The 21134-nt window shown below is 33.2% G+C and overlaps 1 long non-coding RNA gene across 1 annotated transcript; it reads left to right on the top strand.

Moving 5' to 3' along the window:
• Positions 1-1519: 1519 nt before the first annotated feature.
• Positions 1520-20132, top strand: LOC127709201 (uncharacterized). Its single transcript, XR_007985544.1, has 3 exons — positions 1520-1636; positions 17008-17083; positions 19819-20132. It is a non-coding gene; the product is annotated as an uncharacterized LOC127709201 (long non-coding RNA).
• Positions 20133-21134: the final 1002 nt, after the last annotated feature.

Below are 21134 nucleotides of genomic sequence, written 5' to 3'. Positions count from 1 at the left end.
AGTATGTCAGCCTAGACCGTCATAACATACATGTCAGGAATTAGTTATCAACACAAGATCCAACATTTAACAGATGGTACGAATGCCTTTTTAGTCGGGGAAAACTTTAAAAGGATTCAAAAGTTTAAAACCTCAAAAATCTGACTTGCGGGTGCCAATTTCAATTAATTTCTTTAAACAAAGTTTGCTTAACCGCTCCTCCCGAGTTTCCTTGTTATTCAGCTTGGCTCAAATGATTTTTGTGTATTGACATCAGAGAAACTATTCATGGAACAGAATGGGACTTGCTTCAGTTACATGCATTATATCCAGGTTTAGAAATAAAATGGTCTGATATATTAATGAGATGGTACTGGCACAATGTCAATTGTGGAAAAGCTGTTGAAAGGGCTTGTAAGCGAGTGAATCTCCGTGTCAGGAACTTATTCCTGAATATTGGTGGATACGCGATAAGGCACAGGAATATACGTGCCAAAGAAAGCAATTTATAAAGATATGATGGGACACACTTAGCAAAGCTGGATTATGAGATATATTTGAACAATTTACAAGGAGCACTTGAAACGTTCATGATACCCGGAGGCCCAGTAATTTTTTCTCTGTCATTAAAAGCTATTATGAATTATGAACAAGTGAATCTCGATCAGGTACTTTAAGCTTTAAGATGGGTTTGGGGTGAAATTCTTTGGTATACCCCACTCATTTGGCAGGATATGGCAAGATGAAAATGGAACATGTACCCACATTGTACGCTAGCTTATATTTGGGATTTCCTTCTGTGTTCCCACAGAGATTAAATTGAGTCTTCTTTGAATGTATCAGAGAGACCGGTTCCCGAATTGGTCCCAGTTCGGGACTCAGAGTGTTCTCTCTGAATTTTATAATTAATAAGATGCTAATGATAACCCTAATTGGGGGGAATATTTGTCACGTATCCATACGATCTCTCTATTGTGCAAAGAACGTAGAGGATTGTAGCTTTTATTGCCTACCAGTGAAGCCCAGTGAAACCAACAAATAATGGTTTGGCGGTTTGTACGTTCATCTTGCCTTATCTTGTCTGCGCAAAAAAATCATACTGTGGCTATATCATTCCAAATTCTTTGTTTATCGTATTTATCTTTCACAAACAAAAGAAGCTGAAATTATATATTTTACACAAACTATATACCTCTTTTAAGAAATGGGTTGATCGTATATGAGACATATATTGAAAGCATTTTTGTATCTTTGATTAAATGATGATGTTATCATGAAAACCGATAAAAAGACTTTTGTGTCATGTTGGACTGCTGTTTCATCGATGTTTACCTCACGGTTTTCATATAGAAAGCAGCATATGAAATCAGGATGCAATATGCCTGCTAATAGCCTCGTTTGGAAAAAATCCATAATTCACAAATGTTACATCTATTCGGCTTACATAATTTTTAGAAAAATTTGATTCATTGTAATTTTTTTGAAAAAGAGCCTTCTACGAAAAATGTCAAACACAATCCTTTTGGGCATAATTTTGTGCCAGGTGTTGTGATATAATATACGGCTGTATTTTTTAAGTTATTATATTCCTTTTAAAATGATATATAAGGTAGAAAATAATCAAAACGTGAACAGTTATAAAGACAGCTTTCATAAGGTCTGTATCGTATAATTAAGCATGTTTTTTGTTTGGCTATTTTGTGTGTAACTTACATTCGATATACTCATTTTTTAACGTTTTGGATTCGAAAATATTAGTCTCAGGAGCAGAATTGCTAGGTTTTAATTTTATATTTTAATAATACATCTATTATATGTTTTATTGTATCAATTTTTATAAAACGAAACCGTTGTTGAAAATTTTCCAGAAGGATATAGGGATTGTTTGTCTAACTCCTCTTACAGTTAACAAGTCTCTTTATTTAAACAGTAGTCCATATGTTGAAAAGGTGCAAACTTAATAAAAAGTTAGTCGATTCTTTTTGTCGAGCCTTCGACTTTAGTCGAAAAAGTGAGACATAGCGATCCTACATTCCGTCGGCGTCGGCGTCGTCGTCGTCGTCGTCGTCGGCGGCGTCCACAAATATTCACTCTGTGGTTAAAGTTTTTGAAATTTTAATAACTTTCTTATACTATCCTGGATTTCTACCAAACTTGGACAGAAGCTTGTTTATGATCATAAGATAGTATCCAGAAGTAAATTTTGTAAAAATAAAATTCCATTTTTTCCGTATTTAACTTATAAATGGACTTAGTTTTTCTGCCGGGAAATATTACATTCACTCTGTGGTTAAAGTTTTTAAAATTTTAATAACTTTCTTAAACTATCCTGGGTTTGTACCAAACTTGGTCAGAAGCTTGTTTATGATCATAAGATAGTATCTAGAAGTAAATTTTGTAAAAAAATAAATCCATTTTTTCCTTATTTTACTTTTAAATGGACTTAGATTTTCTGCTGGGAAACAACACATTCACTCTGTGGTTAAAGTTTTTAAAATTTTAATAACTTTCTTATACTATTTTGGATTTGTACCAAACTTGAACAGAAGCTTGTTTATGATCAAAAGCTAGTATCTAGAAGGAAATTTTGTAAAAAAATAAATCCATTTTTTTCGTATTTTACTTTTAAATGGACTTAGATTTTCTGCCAGGAAACAACATATTCACTCTGTGGTTAAAAGTTTTTAAAATTTTAATAACTTTCTTATACTATTTTGGATTTGTACCAAATTTGGACAGAAATTTTGTTTTTTGCAGTTAACATTACATTCAGTCTACAGTTAAAGTTTTTAAACATTTATTAGATTCATAAACTATCCTGGATTTTTACCAAACTTGGGCATAAGCTTCCTACAATCAAAAGATAGTATCAAGAGGAATATTTTTATTGATTTACTTCCTCATTTTTGTTGAGCCTGCGATTAACAGAAAAAGTAGGCGAGACACTTGGTTCCGCGGAACCCTTACGAATTTTTTGGAAAAAAATCCCACCTAGAGTACAAAGTTTGCATGTACAGTCATTATGTAGGGTACATGCAAATACTATTGTAATTGCTTACATCAAATTCATTTGAACTTTGGTGGATAGTTGTCTCATTGGCAATAATACCACATCTCCTTATTTTTATAAGAAGATGAAGATGACCGTTTAGGAAAGATTTTGATTTTACTTGATTTCTCACAAAGGTCTTATTAGCTGATGATATTTTGTCAATTAGTTGTAAATTTTCCTACAAAATATATGGTTAACAATCAGTGTGTACATTCTGGTAAATGAAAAATATAAACAGAAATAATTGAGATTTAATAAAGATATGCTATTATTTGTAAAAATCTTTCATTTTACTTATGAATATCTTTGAAACATTCTTAGTTTAAATCCGTGAAACTCTAGAAAAAAATCTTTGGATGTACGAAATTTCTGAAGCGTTATCTTTTTTTTAATAGCACTATATCAATATCACTACTTATGGACTGTTAGTGCCCAATGGTACCATCTTCTCATGATCAGTAGACAGTGCTTTGGTACTGACATTATTTATAACACCTTTTTCTAAAAATTCCCATTGATACTGGTAATATGGCTCCTAATTTATAACCTCACTGGCTTATTCTTTTTTGGGCCATGAACGTTCCTGGTGACGGTAAATCCAGAAAAGCGCTTAAAATAAAGGAACTTTATAAAGAGTTACTTTTTTTACAAGCACTGGGTCGATACCAATTCTAGTGGACTGTTAGTCTTAGAAGTTATCATCAGCTTCGTAGTCGGTGATTCGGTACTGATATGGCTAATAGCATATTTTTATAAATTTCCCGTTGATAAATTAAGAAATTATTAAGAAACTAAGGTTCCACCTCCCTCGGGCACAGTTGACCTTAGATGAATTTTGCTTTTTTAGGGTCCTTTATTGTTACAAAGCTCTCATCGTTTCTACATATTTAAACACCACTGGCTATCAAATACTAGTATTTGGCTTTGAGCGTTCCTGATGAAAATTTAATCCAGAAAAGGATTTTAGAAATAGTCATTTTTTTTAAAACAAATTCTTTTTCAAATGATTTAAGAAAAATCTAAGCCAGCGTACAATAATCGACAATACACATGTATCTTTACGTGACAATATGACAATCACTTCGAGCCTAAAAAAATTTCCCAAGCCAAGAACCTTAGTTCAGTGGTTGTCGTTAATTCATGTCTGTCATATTTTTATTTCTTAATTTGTTTTGTTGTTAATTAGGCCGTTAGTTTTCTCAATTGAATTGTTTCATATTTTTCATGCGGGGCCTTTTATAGCCGACTATACGGTATGGGTTTTTCTCATTGTTGAAGGCCTTGTGGTTGCCTATAATTGCTTAATTACTTACATCTACTTCATTTGAACATTGGTTGATAGTTGTCTCATTGGCAATCAAACAACATCTCCTTATTTTAAATCAAAATCTCCAATAACAAAAAAAAACATTAGCCATAACTTACATCCTGATTTGGACAATTTCATAAACAGGTTGCGAGTTTAAAGTAGTTTTATTTTATACCTCAACCTCATTTCAGAGGTATGACAAAAGGTAAACATACATACAATAACCATTTTCATTGAACTAGTACACCATTTGTTTAGGGGCCAGCTGAAGCCCGCCTCGAGTACGGGATTTTCTCGCTGTGTTGAAGACCCATTGGTGGCCGTCGGCTGTTTTCTGCTGTTTGGTCGGGTTGTTTTCTCTTGGACACATTCCCCATTTCCATTCTCAATTTTGATAATAATCGGTAGAACATTTAACTTTATTATTAAAGTATAAAAGATGATAAAACAATAATAATCTGTAGAAAATTTAAACTTTATTATTAAAGCATAAAATATGATAAAAAAAACACACACAAAAGAACAAACAAAGCAATAATAAAGAACGATCAGATATTAACAGAATAGCAAATTAATCTGCTGATATTTAGTCAAGCCATACGTCAGTTTAGGAAGACATCATCTTGTGTAATGCCCTGTTTTTTTTAATTATTTACGTTTAATAACACATTTTTATCTAAGGAGGATACATCAAATGTAGATTATCTTAAACCGTTTTAATATATGAAGAAACAACACTACCCGAATAGTGGAAAGTGCAATAATCGAATAATCTTCTTTTTCTTTTGCATTTCAATATATTCTTTGTATAAATTATTCTTTTTGAGATTTGAACAACAGTAAACCGCTATTGCTTACTTTTCGGATTTTTTGAGTTCTCAATGCTCTTCAACTTGGAACTTTATTTAGCCTATTTAATTAGATTAAATATGTTCTTTTGATAATCTTTCTGTCTCATAATGTATTCAAAGAACATTATCCACGATTTGACCATATTAATTGAAAATTTAAAAAATTAAATTATATGATTTAATTGTCTTCAAACATTTACAAGAACGGAACATTGAATCATTATTCGTTATAAGTTGTCAGTTTGGTTCAATTTCGTCAAGGTAAGCCTAAAACATCGCTGATATATTATTGACTTTCAATACAATAATGCAACCTCTTTTAGGTCCATATGCATTCAACCTTTAACTTGAACTCAGTTGCAAATGATTACGTACAAATGTATGTTCTTAGTTGGTTCAGTTATAAATCAAATTTGAAAGCATGAGTCAATTTGATGGACATGAATTTTGGTAGCATGATGGGTGTACTAGGACCTGCCTACCCTTCAAGAACACCTGGGTTCACTTTAATGTTTATGTTGCTTAATCATTAGTTTTCTCTGTAATGTTTTATTTTTGTTGTTTTTTTTTCTTTTTGTCGTGTTTTCTTTTTAGGAATGGTTTTGTTATTTTATTATTGGAATTATCATATTATTATGGTATCTCTTCTTTCTTTTTAAAGCAAATTACTTAGTATTTCATATTCCACTAGTCATATGCATCGTAAAAACTGACAACGAAATGCCTGTGTTACAATGAAAAAAATCAACAAGTTAGAAGGAAAAGAGCTTGTCGCGGTATAGGATGCGGCCTTTTGTCACTTTAATAATGAGCACTGTGCTAATGATGAATGGAAACAGCCAAAAAGGCTTACAAATGCGACAGATAAAATTGAATGATTCATGTTTTGCATGTTTTAAAAAAAAGTTTATCACAACACATTAGCAACAGAAAACATATATTCACTCCCCGTTTTGCTGTTTTCAATGTGAGAAAAATTGAATACTCGGAGGTGTCTTTTGTTTCGTTTGGAAAACCAGAATGGACTGCCTTTTGATTACTGGAAAATGAAATTTTTGAATGATTAGTAAAACTTATACCGAATGGACTACTGCAGTCATGTATCACACTATTTACTAAAGGGGAATATAGGAACAGATGTGAAGGCCATGTAGATATGTATCCATTTTTAACAAATCTTAAAGATATATAACAGCTGTGTATTCCTGGAAGGATACATTTGTTCGTCAGTCATAGGCTTTGAACTAGCTGTAAGTAACTGCGAGTACTCGCAGATCTGTACTTGTGTCTTTACTGTTGGTAGTGATGTATAAATACCCTGCCACGTCCGATGTGTATTTTTGTAAGAGTTTTTTCTGCTTCGTATCGATCTGATGAGTTACGCCCTTTTTGAACTGATTTTTACAGTATGATCTTATTTTGTGCTGTAACACTACTGTCCAAGGTTACTCCGCCACATTGTGTATGTGCCTGTCCCAAGTCAGGAGCCTGTAGTTCAATGGTTGTCGTTGGTTCATGTTTGCATATTTGTTTTTTCGTAAATAGTTTTGTTATAGATTAGACCGTTAGTTTTCTCAATTGAATTGTTTCATATTTTTCATGTCGGGGTCTTTTATAGCCGCCTATACGGTATGGGTTTTTCTCATTGTTGAAGGCCGTAGGGTTGCCTATAATTGCTTACATCCTCTTCATTTGGTCTCTGGTGGATAGTTGTCTCATTGGCAATCATACCACATCTCCTTTCATTTATATAGATACATTTGGCCAGACAGTGTTCATTTACTTAATCACTTATGTATCCTTTAATATAACTATAACAAGAGCTATACTGTTTGCACGGTCATATAGATAAACAAAAATAACATTGCAATCATAGGGGTTTATTCTGGCTATTCCTACATTTTGAATTTTATAGGTAAAATAGTGAAATTTTATGTTGGGGTTCCAAGAATGTTTATGTAAACAATGGGATTATGTAGGATTATGTTGTAAAAACACTAAAGAAATGAACCAAGGTAAATCCAGGTAAATCTTGGGGAAAATGGTTCCAGAATGTTTATGTAAACAATGGGATTATGTAGGATTATGTTGTAACAACACTAAAGTAATGAACCAAGGTAATTCCAGGTAAATCTTGGGGGAAATGGTTTATTCTGGCTGTTCCTACATTTTGAATTTTATAGGTAAAAAAAGTGAAATTTTATGTTGGAGTTCCCAGAATTTTTATGTAAACAATGGGATTATGTAGGATTATGTTGTAACAACACTAAACTAATGAACCAGGTAAATCTTGTGGAAAATAAAGAAAAAGAGTAGTATATATTACAATATTTTATTTAATAATTTCATAGCAGATTTTGTGTAAATAATATTCAAAAGCACAATATGAACTTATAGGCACAATGTTATTCACAAATAGTTGAAAATATTTAGGTGAAAACATAAATGCATGTATATACAAGTAAATAATATCAATTGAAATATAAATATATTAAAAATGTAGTAATTATTCTTTGAAACAAAGCACTAAATTTTGAGTTAAACTACACATTCATTGAATCAAAGCACCGAAATGTACACTAAATTGACATTAAAACAGAGCACTAACAGTAATAAATTGCACTAAATTGAACACACAAGAGAATACAAAGTCTTAATGAATGTGCAGGAGATAAGACTGGACTGGCGTAAGTTCATCGTTCTGTAACCTTGTTTTCAGTGTTTGAAGTCTGTCATCTATTTCCCTGTATTTTAATGTTGATTCCTGGGAAGATTGAAGTGGCTGCGTTTCTGATGGCTATTTCGTAGTCGAGGAACATCGTGGATGGTTGTAGTAAAATTGAGAATGGAAATGGGGAATGCGCCAAAGAGACAACAACCCGACCATAGAACAGACAACAGCAGAAGGTCACCAACAGGTCTTCAATGCAGCGAGAAATTCCCGCACCCGGTGGCGTCCTTCAGCTGGCCCCTAAACAAATATGTATACTAGTTCAGTGTTAATGAACGCCATACTAAGTAGTATGTTAAATTGGTGACATAGATCTTGAAGAATAGTGAGTAGCCTCGTGTATTTCTGCTGATCTTTACCGGGTAGGAGACTGTAAACCAGTGGAAACATAGTACCACCAACTTTAGCATGGACAGTGTAAAGCTTGTAGAACAGTGTTGGGCAAACATAGAATGTTTCAGTAGATGGTGTCTGTTGCTGCTAGATGTATGAGGTTCTCTTGAGTAGTGAATACAAGCATTCGACCATTGGTGTTAATATCTGCAAGTAGGAAAGGTTGTCCAGTAGTAGTTTCAGCCCATTCACCATCTACTGTGATATCTGCTACTGGTGTTGGTAGTGCAGGTAATGTCTTGTGTCTCTCGTTGTAAAGCTGGTCTTTGATGAGTAGAAGTTTGGTATGTGTATAACTAGTTGGTGTGTGTCATCATTCCATTCCCGGTCACGGAGTTTTACCAATTCTTCTTCATTGATAGATGGAATTGCAGTGAGTTCATCTTTACAACGTGATTTCATTCGTTCTAGTACATCGTCTACTGCATTCTATCTGAGTGGTGATTGTGGTTAGCATCCACTTTGTTGTTGATGTGTGTGTTAATAGTGGCAGGGCAGTTACGGGTAGAACATTTCCAAAAACGTCTGTCTCCACGTCTTGACTTTATCTGGAATTGCTTATCTCGCCCTTTATTTTAAACTAATTCTAACTTATATTTTTGAATAGAAAGTTCTTGTTGTTCCTAACATCCAGCCAGGTGTCGAAACTTCTTTTGATGTATTGGTACGTGTCTTTATCTTGGTCTTTGTAGATGAAGTCGTGTAACTCCAAAGTATCGCTATTGACGAGCAGCTACAAGTCGTTGTCGACAATATCCATCACGTAAATAGTCTGTGGAAGGTCTAAGCATACTTTTTTTTCACTTTTCCTTTGGTGTAGCTACGAGCGTCTAGTTGCCTCTTTTTTCTCTCTTTCTGTAGATTTTTTTCTACTTCAGATCGACCCTCGACACCCTGTCGGGCGGGAACTACTTCTGTAGTCGTCCTTTTCTCCTTTCTGGATGGCTGTGTGTCGATCTTTTTTCTCTTCAGTTAAAGTCTGTTTTGCTGAGAGATTACTGTCTATAATTGCGAGATAGGTGTACCAGTGTCCATATCATCATTGATGGCTGGTGTAGGTAATTCCTTTGTCTCGACGATTGGGGGTGGTGCGGTGGGTCCCGGCTTCTCGGTGTTTATTATCTGTTCACCAGACTCTTGTTGTTTGCGAAGGAGGAAGGCTTGTCGTCGACGGCGATTCCTATCTTGGCGAGCTTTTGGTGACATCTTTTTCGGGAATATAGGCTTTGTGCTGTTTGCCGCCATTTTATCTGCATGGAGTATCTTCCATTCCGTTTGGTTAATGTCCAAACGGTTGGTTGATTCTCTACGAGTGATAGAACTGCTTTTATCTCATCTGGTGGTCTTTCAGAAGTTTCCATTCTCAACTCATCAGTTTACGATTTATGTATTCAACATTGTATTCAACTTGGTCGGCATACCTGACATGTTTAAATGATTGTATTGGATTAATCAAATGATCTGATATCTAACTGTGCATATCTGAACTGAGAATGAACACCACATGAAAAATCTTGCTATTTATTATAATGCTTACTTGTTTGGCATAGCTTGTGGTGTTCAGTTAAGACACTGTATACAAGTTAAAAGTGTTCAAAGCCAATCAGAGCTAAAAGTTACTTGGCTTGGCTTAATCTGTTAGGCCAATTAATGCACTTATCTATAATTAAGTACTTTTATTAACAGTACTTTTGATATTATATTCATTTTAAAAAACCATAATTTATTCAAATAATGAAATTAATCAATTCTTTGAAGCTAAAGTTGAAAGTGTTGGTTACTAGTAAATGCTTTAACTACCTTTTGGTTTAAATAGTTTTTATCAGACTTTTAAATTCGACAGTCACATTCAATAGCAACCATTGAATTCTAGAACATGACGGATATTAATGTCAGATAGACGGTACAAGTATTAGAAAATGAAGATGCATTACATCGTTTTTGTGTCGGTATTTGGTTGAAAAGTTGAATCAAATTGAAACAAAGTAACGATAAAACATTATCTGATTTTAATTTTTGAATTGATATATTTTTACCTACTTTTCTGAAGTTTTTAAATAAAAAGTATACTGTTTTATTTATATTAATATAAAAAGAACATGCTCTGGTATATGGTATCAGCTTAGATATGTAAAATAAGTAGTAACAGTGGATGTTCAAATCGTGTCTATTCAATAAAGATATAAAAACAAAATGAACAAAATTGAGGAAATGCATGAACTCCAGACGGACAGATAGGTGTGTTGAAAGGGTAGAAAATACATAATTTGAGACAGATTGTGTGTTAAAGATTAAGATTGGAGGTACACGAAACGAAAACCTAAATTGTATTAGTCGTAAATATGGATTGCAGTTTTTAATTTTTAAATCAACATCAGTCGATAATGTATGCTCCTTACGCAGAAACACTCAAACAGAGTTATGAGGAGGAAAGATTAAAAATGACACTCCGTAAATGTATGGACATCATAACGAATTGGTTGGTCTATACGATGTGTCTGTACACTAACGACATTTTTACCACGTCGTAGATTGTGGTTTACCATCTACGTCGTCTGGTCTGCTAACTACCGAACGCGACCTATTCCCGAATATGACTGTTTTCCCAAATGTGATTTCGCATTGCTATTAGACGTGTCTCGGTATTTATACATCCAACATTCATATATTTAGTTATGATGTTTCTTTTGTAAGTCTTGTTGGATTTTGTTTTATGTCTTATCGTTTGTGGTTTGAATTCTATTTTTATTTTCAATATGTATGTAAAAGTTAAGATAATTAATCAGCTAGTTCATTTATATGATTTTTAGTTTAAAGCAACTATATGCACAGGATTTATTTGTTTTTACACAGTTTTGATTTAGAAGAAAAACCGACATGGTTAGAAAATACAAATAATTACACCATCACTAACACAATTCTATATTAATATTCTTGTAATGGTAAGAAAATACATAAAAAAAAACACCATTACAAACTTAATCCCAATTTTATATTGTAGTTTTAGAAATTTACCTGTGACGTCACTTTTTGTGGCGTTGATACATTTGTGTGACGTACAGTTAATAATTCTATTGTGGTGTACATGGGAGGTGTCCGTTTGTTATTCTGTGGTTTAAATGTTGTAATGTATTATTATATTATTTATTTATGTATTTCTCTGTCCTGCGTGTTCTTGCGTTTATTTGTACTGTATTCATGTCACGTAATGTTGTCATTTTAGCGGTATTTCTAACATTGCCATATAAGCGGGAGGTTTGGCTAGCCATAAAACAAGGTTCAACCCATCATTTTTTCTTAAAACGTCCTGTAACAAGTCAGGAATATGGGAGTTGTTGTCAAATAGTCCGTTTGTATGTATGTTGGCGTTTGTTTTTGTAGCAGTTCAGTGTTTCTGTTGTTCCGTTGTTTTCCTCTTATAGTTGATGTGTTTCCCTCGGTTTTTGGTTTGTGACCCGGATTTTTTTCATTTAAATCGATTTATGACTATGGAACAGTGGTATACTACTGTTGCATTTATTTACATCTTCCAAATTGTAAAGGTATTTTTATATTTTAAGAAGCCATATAAAATTGTATCTTCCTGTTCTGTTTATAAATTTGTTTAAAAAATCTTTACGAAAGAAAGCTTCAATACGGCATTGTTAATTGACGAATTAAAGCTTTCAACTTGTGTTTTTGTTATCTTTCATACTGATATTCCTTATTGTCCGTTATTTTGAAACTTTTTGTTATGCCACTTGTCCAGAATAAAAGGGGGTGAAGATTGAAATCTTAAAAAACTTCTTGACCCCGCAACATTTTCTGTTGACTGTCCAATTAAGCAACAATTAGTCTTAGAATATAATTAATATATTATCGTATAAATGATAAACCAAATATGATTGTTTGTTAAATTCATTCACAATTATCATGTTTTTATGTATTAATAAATGTTTTTTTTTAAACTCGTGAGATTCAGAGCGTAATACATTATATTAATTTATATATTATATATCGTATGTTGACCACTTAGTGTGATTACTTATTGGCGCATGTTCTTGAATTAAAATTTCATTTAACTGTATCCTGCATCTCAACTTATTCAATCACTTTTTTGCTAAACTTTCTTGGACTGTAGTAAAACTAATTGTTAGAACTTTTACACGGGGATCAGTTGAACAATTGGAAAACCCAGTTAAGAAACGTACTCAATATGCATTCATAGATACAAAAGATATCCTCCTCTTGTATCAAAGTATGAAATTTGTCTAAATTTTTTCAACGATGTCATTGAAACTAAGTTAGCTTAATCATCAGATTAGTGTAATGGTAGACAGTGGCCATGCTTAACGTATTCTTGAATAAAATGACGGCGTTCCATTGTCCCCCGTCGATTAACATATTTCATTTGTTCAAGTGCAATAACTTCAGTATTTTTATTTCCAAGGGACATAATTCCGGTAAAACAGTTGACTGCGATCTATTATTGTCCAAGACCTTATTGCTGATCTATGTCTTGGGTATAAAAAGTTAAATCACAAAAATACTGAACTCCGAGGAAAATTCAAAACGGAAAGTCCCTAATCAAATGGCAAAATCAAAAGCACAAACACATCAAACGAATGGACAACAACTGTCATATTCCTGACTTGGTACAGGCATTTTCTAATGTAGAAGATGGTGGATTGAACCTGGTTTTATAACGCTAAAAAAATAAATTTCATAAAAATCCCAAAAGAAAATGTAGGCGTGAGAGCTCTTGCAATGTGATTTTTTTTCTATAATCTATATTTCCAATGGTATACCTCATTTGGAAATAGAAATTTTGTTATAAATTAAACATAAATCTGACAAGAATTTACGTGTTAAAGCGCTTAAAAGACTGGAGGAGAACGGATGAACGAAAAGACGTACGGACGAACGGTATTTATATGCTAAAAGCAGAATATTAGTCTTTAGTTTTCTATGTTGTGTTTTGTGTACTACTGTTTGTCGGTCTTTTTCTTTTTTAGCCATGGCGTTGTCAGTTTATTTTTGAGTTTGAATGACCCATTGGTATCTTTCGCTTCTCTTTAAGATTAAAATATAAACTAAGTTGCTATTTAATTGTTAACAGCCTTGTTTCAAATTATTAAGCGTATTGCTGTAATATCTTCTTCCCTTGGTGATTCAGGATTTTATGCATGAATGTTGTTTATCTTTATGGTCATAAGATCCGTGTGAGCTTTTTCTCGTCATTTTAAGTCCGTCGTCCGTCCGTTCGTCCGCCCGTTCGTCTGTCGTCTGTCTTGTCCTTTAAAACTGCTCGAAGGATTAAAACCAACGTTTTGTCTGCTTCATTTATAGGACGTCGTCTATGAAGTTTGTGATTTTCGTCATGGTTTATCAATAAACATGGCCGCCGAGGCTAAAAATAGAACACAGGGGTCACTCTACAGTTGTTGGCTAATATCTCAATTGTAGTTATTTGCAATTTGATGTGTTTTTTTGCGTGAAAGTTGGAAACTCAGAAATTTCATATCAACGTGGTTATATTTATATTGTCTTTTATCATAAACAAAGTGTTCATAGTGTTTATTATGTTTTCTGCTGTATTATATATATATATATATATATAATACAGCAGACCTCATGTGAAAGAACTACCCTCTTACATCCAAGATACGACTGATTATCTAAAGAAAATGGAAAGCCTCAATCCTCTACCAAGCAATACTATACTTGCATCCATGGACGTGTCTTCTTTATATACCAACATTCCACAAGACGAAGGAATAGCAGCGTGTGAAGAGGTATGGAACACTCGTAGTGAAAAAAATCCTCCAACTGAGTGCCTTGTTACACTTCTGAAACTAGTGCTAGAGAACAACAACTTCTCTTTCAATGAAAAACATTATCTCCAGATAGACGGTACTAGTATGGGCACAAAAATGGCCCCGTCATATGCCAACATATTTATGGGCCAACTTGAAAAACGCCTCTTGGCTAGTGCTCCATACCAGCCCTTATCATGGTTCCGATTCATTGACGATATTGATTTCAAATGGACAGATTCACAAGAACATCTTAATGAATTTCTAGGACACTGTAACTCTTTCCACCATTCAATAAAATTTACATATGAATCATCTATGGAGAAAATAAACTTCCTCGACACTACGAGTTACATCAAGAACGGAACCATTATAACGGACCTTCATACCAAACAAACGGACAAACATCAATTCCTTTCTCCTAAAAGTTGCCATCCTAAACACTGCTCCCGTGGCATCCCATTCAGCCAGGCATTGCGAATCAAGAGAATATGCTCTACTGAAAATACGCAAAATGCTAGACTTGGACAACTACGTAAACATCTAGTTGTTCGAGGATACAATAACAACATCATTGATAGCGCTTTCGAAAGAGCAAACAAAACTAGTCGCCAAGAACTTCTAGAGTACAAAGATAAGAATAAAGCAGCTAACAGAACACCCCTTGTACTCACTTACCATCCTGATTTTAAAAATGTGTCTTCCATTGTTCAGAAGCATTGGAAAATTATAGAAAATGATTCAAATCTTAAAAAAGTATTTTCCTCACCACCAGTCATGGCCTTCAGAAGACCTAAAAACATCCGTGACAAATTAGTGACATCTGTATTAGCAAAGCAGCCTACTCCATCTCCCGGTTGCTACAAACAATGTGGTCGAAGGAACTGCTTGTGTTGTAAAGCTGCCAATACAAGCAGTTCTTTCATCAGCTCCGTTACTAAACAAAATTATACCATCTACTCTAATTCCAACTGTAAAACGGAGAACTCAATTTATATATTAACATGTAACACATGTGGCATTCAGTATGTGGGAGAAACAATGGACAAATTTAATATTCGGCTCAATAACCATCGTTCATGGTACAAAACCAACAAAAACTGTCCTCTCACAAGACATCTTCGTTCAACGAAACATTCTTTTGATAATGTTACCTTCCAAATCATAGAAGTCAACACCGAATGGGACACCACGGCGAGAAGGAGAAGAGAAAATTTTTGGATCCACCAACTCCACACTTTAGAACCTGATGGTCTTAACGAAAAAGATGAGAAAAGATACAGGAAAGATAAAGAATAATTTAGTACACAGCATCGTCCTTTTTATCCTGTAATATTGGCCAATGGACGTTGCTAACTTCAACTACCAATTTTGTAAAAATCTTGAACTTCATCCAAATTATGTATTATTTTCAAGGCAGCTAAATTCAAGTGCAACATATACATTGAGCTGCAAAAGTTTCTTATCATCTACATCCGATTTCACCTGGATAGATGCACGCTTGATAAAGCTAGTTAGTCTAGCGAAATATTGCGTTTATTTTCATCATTTTTTAAATATTTTAAACATTCTTATATTTACATACTAAATAGTGTGTTAAAATTACATTGTTAGGCAATCTATAATTTTATTTGTGTAATTGAATTAATCTCTGTACTGATTAATCCACACTCCCATAGATTTGTATGTCATGTGCTGCTATTTATAGGCACTTATATATATATATATATATATATATATATATATATATATATATATATATATATATATATATTTATATTATCACAGATTTCATGTTCCTTACATAATAGTGTTATAATCTAAATTTGATATTCATGTATAATTGTGCTTATTCCAATATAGGTCTTTATCTTATCTTATCTCATCTCAAATGTTATAGTAATTAGATTCTAATAGGATTAAATTGGTCAATACAACAACTTCCATTTACTCTGCAATTTTCAGAAAAATCTGTTCACTTGTTTTTGAGCTATTGCTCCTTAAATGATGATTTTTAGTTTTCTTGCACTTTTTTGCTATTGTGTCAAGAACTATATGAGTTTTAAAAGTGTAAAGCAAAAATAATCAGCATGTCAAGTTCAATCTACCTGAGAGAGAAAACTTAGAAAAATCGGAAGACCCTATATGGAGTTATTGCCCTGAAATGTCAGTTTTTACCAAATTTTACAGTTTTTGACCGTTATCTTTAAGACCACAAGAGGTAGGTTAAAAGTGTAGATTGCAAAAAGGATCAGCAGGGCAAGTTCAATTTACCCCAAAAATTTCCGAAAAATGAAATACCAGTTTTAGAATTATTGCTCCTAAAATATGCATTTTTCCCATTTTCGCAGTATTTTGCTGGTATCTTTAAAACTGTATACAAATGTAAGATAGGTTTAAAGTGTTAATTGCAAAATAATCAGCATGACAAGAAATATCAACTTTGAAAATTTGACAACCTGACTTAAAGTTGTGACTTTTTGTCTATTATTGTTATTGCAGTTTGGCTGTTATCACTGAATCAATAGAAGAAATATTAAACGTATGAATTGTAAACATGATCAGCATTACAAAGAAATAAATTGTATGTGCATAGAAAGGTCCTCATTAGTAGACTGCCTATTTTGTTTCACCATACATCGAGTATAATCATTTGTAAACTTTTTTGAGTTAAGAATATGATTCTTACATCCTTGACATTTGGTCTTTTGTGAATAGTTGTTTCATTGGCATTCATAGAACATGTCCATATCTATATACTTTTGTTGCAATAGCAATATTGAAGGTCTTAATTATGTTGCTACGCTTATGTCAAAACAGATTTTAAAAATTTTTCTAAAACAATTCACATACTATACGTTTTATAACATTGTATTATGTCTTTTGTATTTTTACAGATTACTGGATATCAACATACGAGGAGGGAAATGAGGTCGTACACATTTGTTTTTCTTCTTGCATTTTGTCTTGTTTGTAAGTATTTTCCATATCATAATGGTAGAACAATTCAGTAAACAAGGTGTCAGGTCAAATCGAGAATATTTTCTCGATATTAATAAGAAAGAGATTTAGATTTTCGCCGTTTCAGAATCTAATGTATTCTGGGTAATATTTTCAAAAGCGTACACCAAAACAATGGAAGTTCAACCAATGACGTAACGTTATTTTCATTTTGGTGTACGAACGATGAGATTACCCATAGTCCTTTAGATTCTGAAAAGGCGAATTATTCGAATCTTTTCAAAATACACAACTTAAAAACAACAGTAGTTAACTGATGTTCAAATCTCATAGATCAAGCAAGATACAAATCAGGCTAAAAAACTGAAACTAAAAAATTGAAGGAATCACATGCACTACTGAAGGAGATCTGTCTTGTTTGCAGGTTTTTGTGTCAGAAGAACCTTAACTAAAACATAAATCTTTTAACTGTTTTGAAGCCTTGATTTGAACAGATCCGATCTAGACTAATGCTATTTTTAGTTTATTTTAATTTTCAATTCATGATATAATTTTAATATCTTTTACTGTTTTGGTTTTGTCTGTGCTGTTTATGCCCTTTCGGTTTGCATGCTCTAAATTATTTTGCATTTTGTTGGGGTCTGGAGATTAACTATTGTTCGTTATTTAAGGAGCTCGTGCCTTGTGCACATAGAAAAGGAAATAAACAAACATAAAAGATGTAATACAAAATTTTCCACTTCCAGTTTCAACTTTTAAACAGAAATAATTTGGAATATAATATAATGTTCCTTATGTCGTAACTACAATACCCTCCCTTTTCACGAATATGACTTACCGAATTAGACTATTTACCGGATTTGTAATAACATAAGCAACACGACGGGTGCCACATGTGGAGCAGGATCTGCTTACCCTTCCGGAGCACCTGAGATTACCCCAAGTTTTTGGTGGGGTTCGTGTTGCTTAGTCTTTGGTTTTCTATGTTGTGTCATCTGTACTATTATTTGTCTGTTTGTCTTTTTATTTTTGGTCATGGCGTTGTCAGTTTGTTTTCGATCTATGAGTTTGACTGTCCCTCTGGTATCTTTCGTCCCTCTTGGAAACTTAAAAGGTTATAAAAGATATTGCAAAGTTTATGGTAAGGGATGGTAAGTCAGCACAAACGGCACTCTTTTGTTGACCTTTTCGGTTTCTCTCGTGCTAACAACATCAGCCGAGATGATTTTAAAATATAAAGACAAAAAGATCAACAAAAGAGTGCCATTTGTGCTGACTTACCATCCAAAGTTATCACACCTTATCCGCGAAAATTGGAAAGAAATCGAAAAACATCCTAAACTATCCAAAATCGTTCCCGAACCACCTGTACTGGCTTTCCGTAGACCCAAAAGCCTTAAAGACTTGCTGGTGAGAGCTGATTTATCCTCTGAATCAGGCTCTTCGTCTGTGGGCACTTACAAGGGATGCGGAAACAGACGATGTCTGAATTGCAAGCAAATACTGAATACCCATGCTTTTAACAGTCACTCCACTGGTACGGAATACACCATATTTTGCAATGTTAATTGCAAGACTACAAATGCTGTGTATCTTCTACAGTGTAAATGTGGTAATAGTAAACAGTATGTTGGCGAGTCAAAACAGCCATTTCACAAACGTATGAACGGCCATCGTAGCGACTATGAATGCAAGCCAGACCTTCCTCTCAGTTGACATTTGAGATCATTTGGCCACACTAAGGCAGATCTCAATCGACTGACCATTAAAATCATAGACCACAACACTGCTTGGTCTAGGGAGGATAGACTCGCTCGGGAAAGATTTTGGATAAGAAAATAAAAAACTTTGGCACCAACTGGGATCAATGAAAAGGTGTAATTCTAATTCGCGCAGTGCTTTTCATTTGGGTTATATTTCATATTACTACACAGTCTCTGTTGCTATTCCTTAACCTTTGTCAACTCTAAAATTCTAGAATTATATCAGTTTAAATCGCAGGGTGCTATTAATTTGAGATACATAAGTACGCAGCCACGTTCAATTACTTAACCTTTTTCAAATTTTTTTTTAATCATTATTATACTGTTATTTATTTGGGATGTGTAAATACACAGCCTCTATTATAATCACTTTACCGTCGTCAAATTTAAAATTTGAGTATTATACCAGCTCAAATCGGTCAGTGCTGTTCATTGGGAATGTATTTCTACGCAGTCTTTGTTTAAATATCTTAACTTTCGTCACCTGTGAAATTTTAGAAATGTACCAGTTCATATCGCACATTACTATTTTTGTAAGTACTATGCAGTCTCTGTTGTAAATACCTAACCTACGTCATTTTTGAAATTTAAGAATTGTACAAGCGTTTTTGTGTTCGGTTTTAATTGTATAAATTTCAAAATTGTTATAGTTAAATCGGATTAGATCGATATGATTCATTTTACATCATAATCATACTGATGAAGGATATCTGTTATCCGAAATATTTATAGATAATTGCATTTAATGTTTCCCTTTTTTGATTTTGGAGTTGTTTTGTACACTTTTTATGCGTTTATATATTATATATATATATGTGTGTGTGTGGGGGGAATGTGTTTTTGTGTTTGTGTGTGCGGCTATGTATGTATGTTAATAAAGGCAATAGCTGTTTTCCGATGTTCAAATGTGTAAGTTAGACAGTTTGTTTATGTAGGTGTTATTATTGCTCTCTCATTTTACAGCATAATTATTTATTTAAAAAGGTATGCCAAAGTTAGATGCGGCTGAAGGTTATGCTCCACGAAAGTGTTTTCCACAAAACGACTGTGGATTTAATAGACCACCATGTGTTGACTTATGTATCAGAAACGGATGCAGCGGAAATGATGCAAAGTGCGTTGGAAACATCAAATGTTGTTGTATTAATTGTTCATATTGAGTTAATTGTAAATTATCAGGATTAAATTTCCGAATAGAATTTTTTAGCTTCAATTATTTCCTTCTAGCTCTTATGACTATTGTTCAAATTGTTAACGTTTATTATTATTACTTTCAACATTAAATAATCCAGAGTGTATAGCTCACTAATTTTCATTATATAACATTTGTAGCTTTCTAATGATAAGTTTTGTTCAAGATCTTTTTATTGTTTGACGTCTCTCTGTATTTACTTACTTCCACTTCATTTGGTCTCTGGTTGATATTTGTATCATTGGCGATCCTGCCACATCTTTCCACTCAATACACATATACTTATTAGTTTATTGCTGGTAAATCGCAGTAGAAACGATGGTATTTAGAAATACAGATTAGTCAGTACAATATGAAAAAAGTAAAACAATAAAAATACCGAACTCCAAGGAAAATTCAAAACGGAAAGTCCCTTAACAATTGTCAAAATCAACACACAAGTTAACTGATGTTCAAATCTCATAAATCAAGTAAGATACAAATCAGGTTAAAAACAGAATTGAAGGAATTGCATGAACTCCAGAAGAAGATTTTGTCTTGTTTGTTGGTTTTTGTGTCAGGAGAACCTTAGCCAAAACATGAACCTTTGATTTGAACAGATCCGATCTAGACTAATGATATTTTGATTTGATTTTAATTTTCAATTCATGATATAATTCTAATATCTTTTACTGTTTATTTTGTCTGTGCTGTTTATTTTGTCTGTGCTGTTTATGCCCTTTCGGTTTGTATGCTCTCAATCATTTTACATTTTGTTGTGGTCTAGAGATTACCTAATGATCGTTATTCAAGGAGCTCATGCCTTGTGCGCATAGAAAAGGAAATAAACAAACATAAAAGATGTAATACAAACTTTTCCACTTCCAGATTCAACGTTTAAACAGAAATGATTTGGAAACTTAAAAGGTTATGAAAGATATTGTTCAGGTGTTTACTAAAAGCATGATCAGTATCATTTTAATCACAGTAATTCCTAAATCAATCTTGAAATTGATATTAACATTAACATATACGAGAAATATAACGGGGCCTTTGATTTTTCTGTCTCAAACGTTTGATGCTTTTCGTCTTGGTATCTTCCGATGAATTTTTTTTTAGAAAAAGGACG

This window comes from Mytilus californianus, unplaced genomic scaffold, assembly GCF_021869535.1.
Source record: "Mytilus californianus isolate M0D057914Y unplaced genomic scaffold, xbMytCali1.0.p SCAF_7, whole genome shotgun sequence".
In the NCBI taxonomy this organism is placed as follows: Eukaryota; Metazoa; Mollusca; class Bivalvia; order Mytilida; family Mytilidae; genus Mytilus; species Mytilus californianus.
The sequence above is the reverse complement of the archived record's forward strand: the minus strand, read 5'-3'. Positions and strand labels throughout refer to the sequence as shown.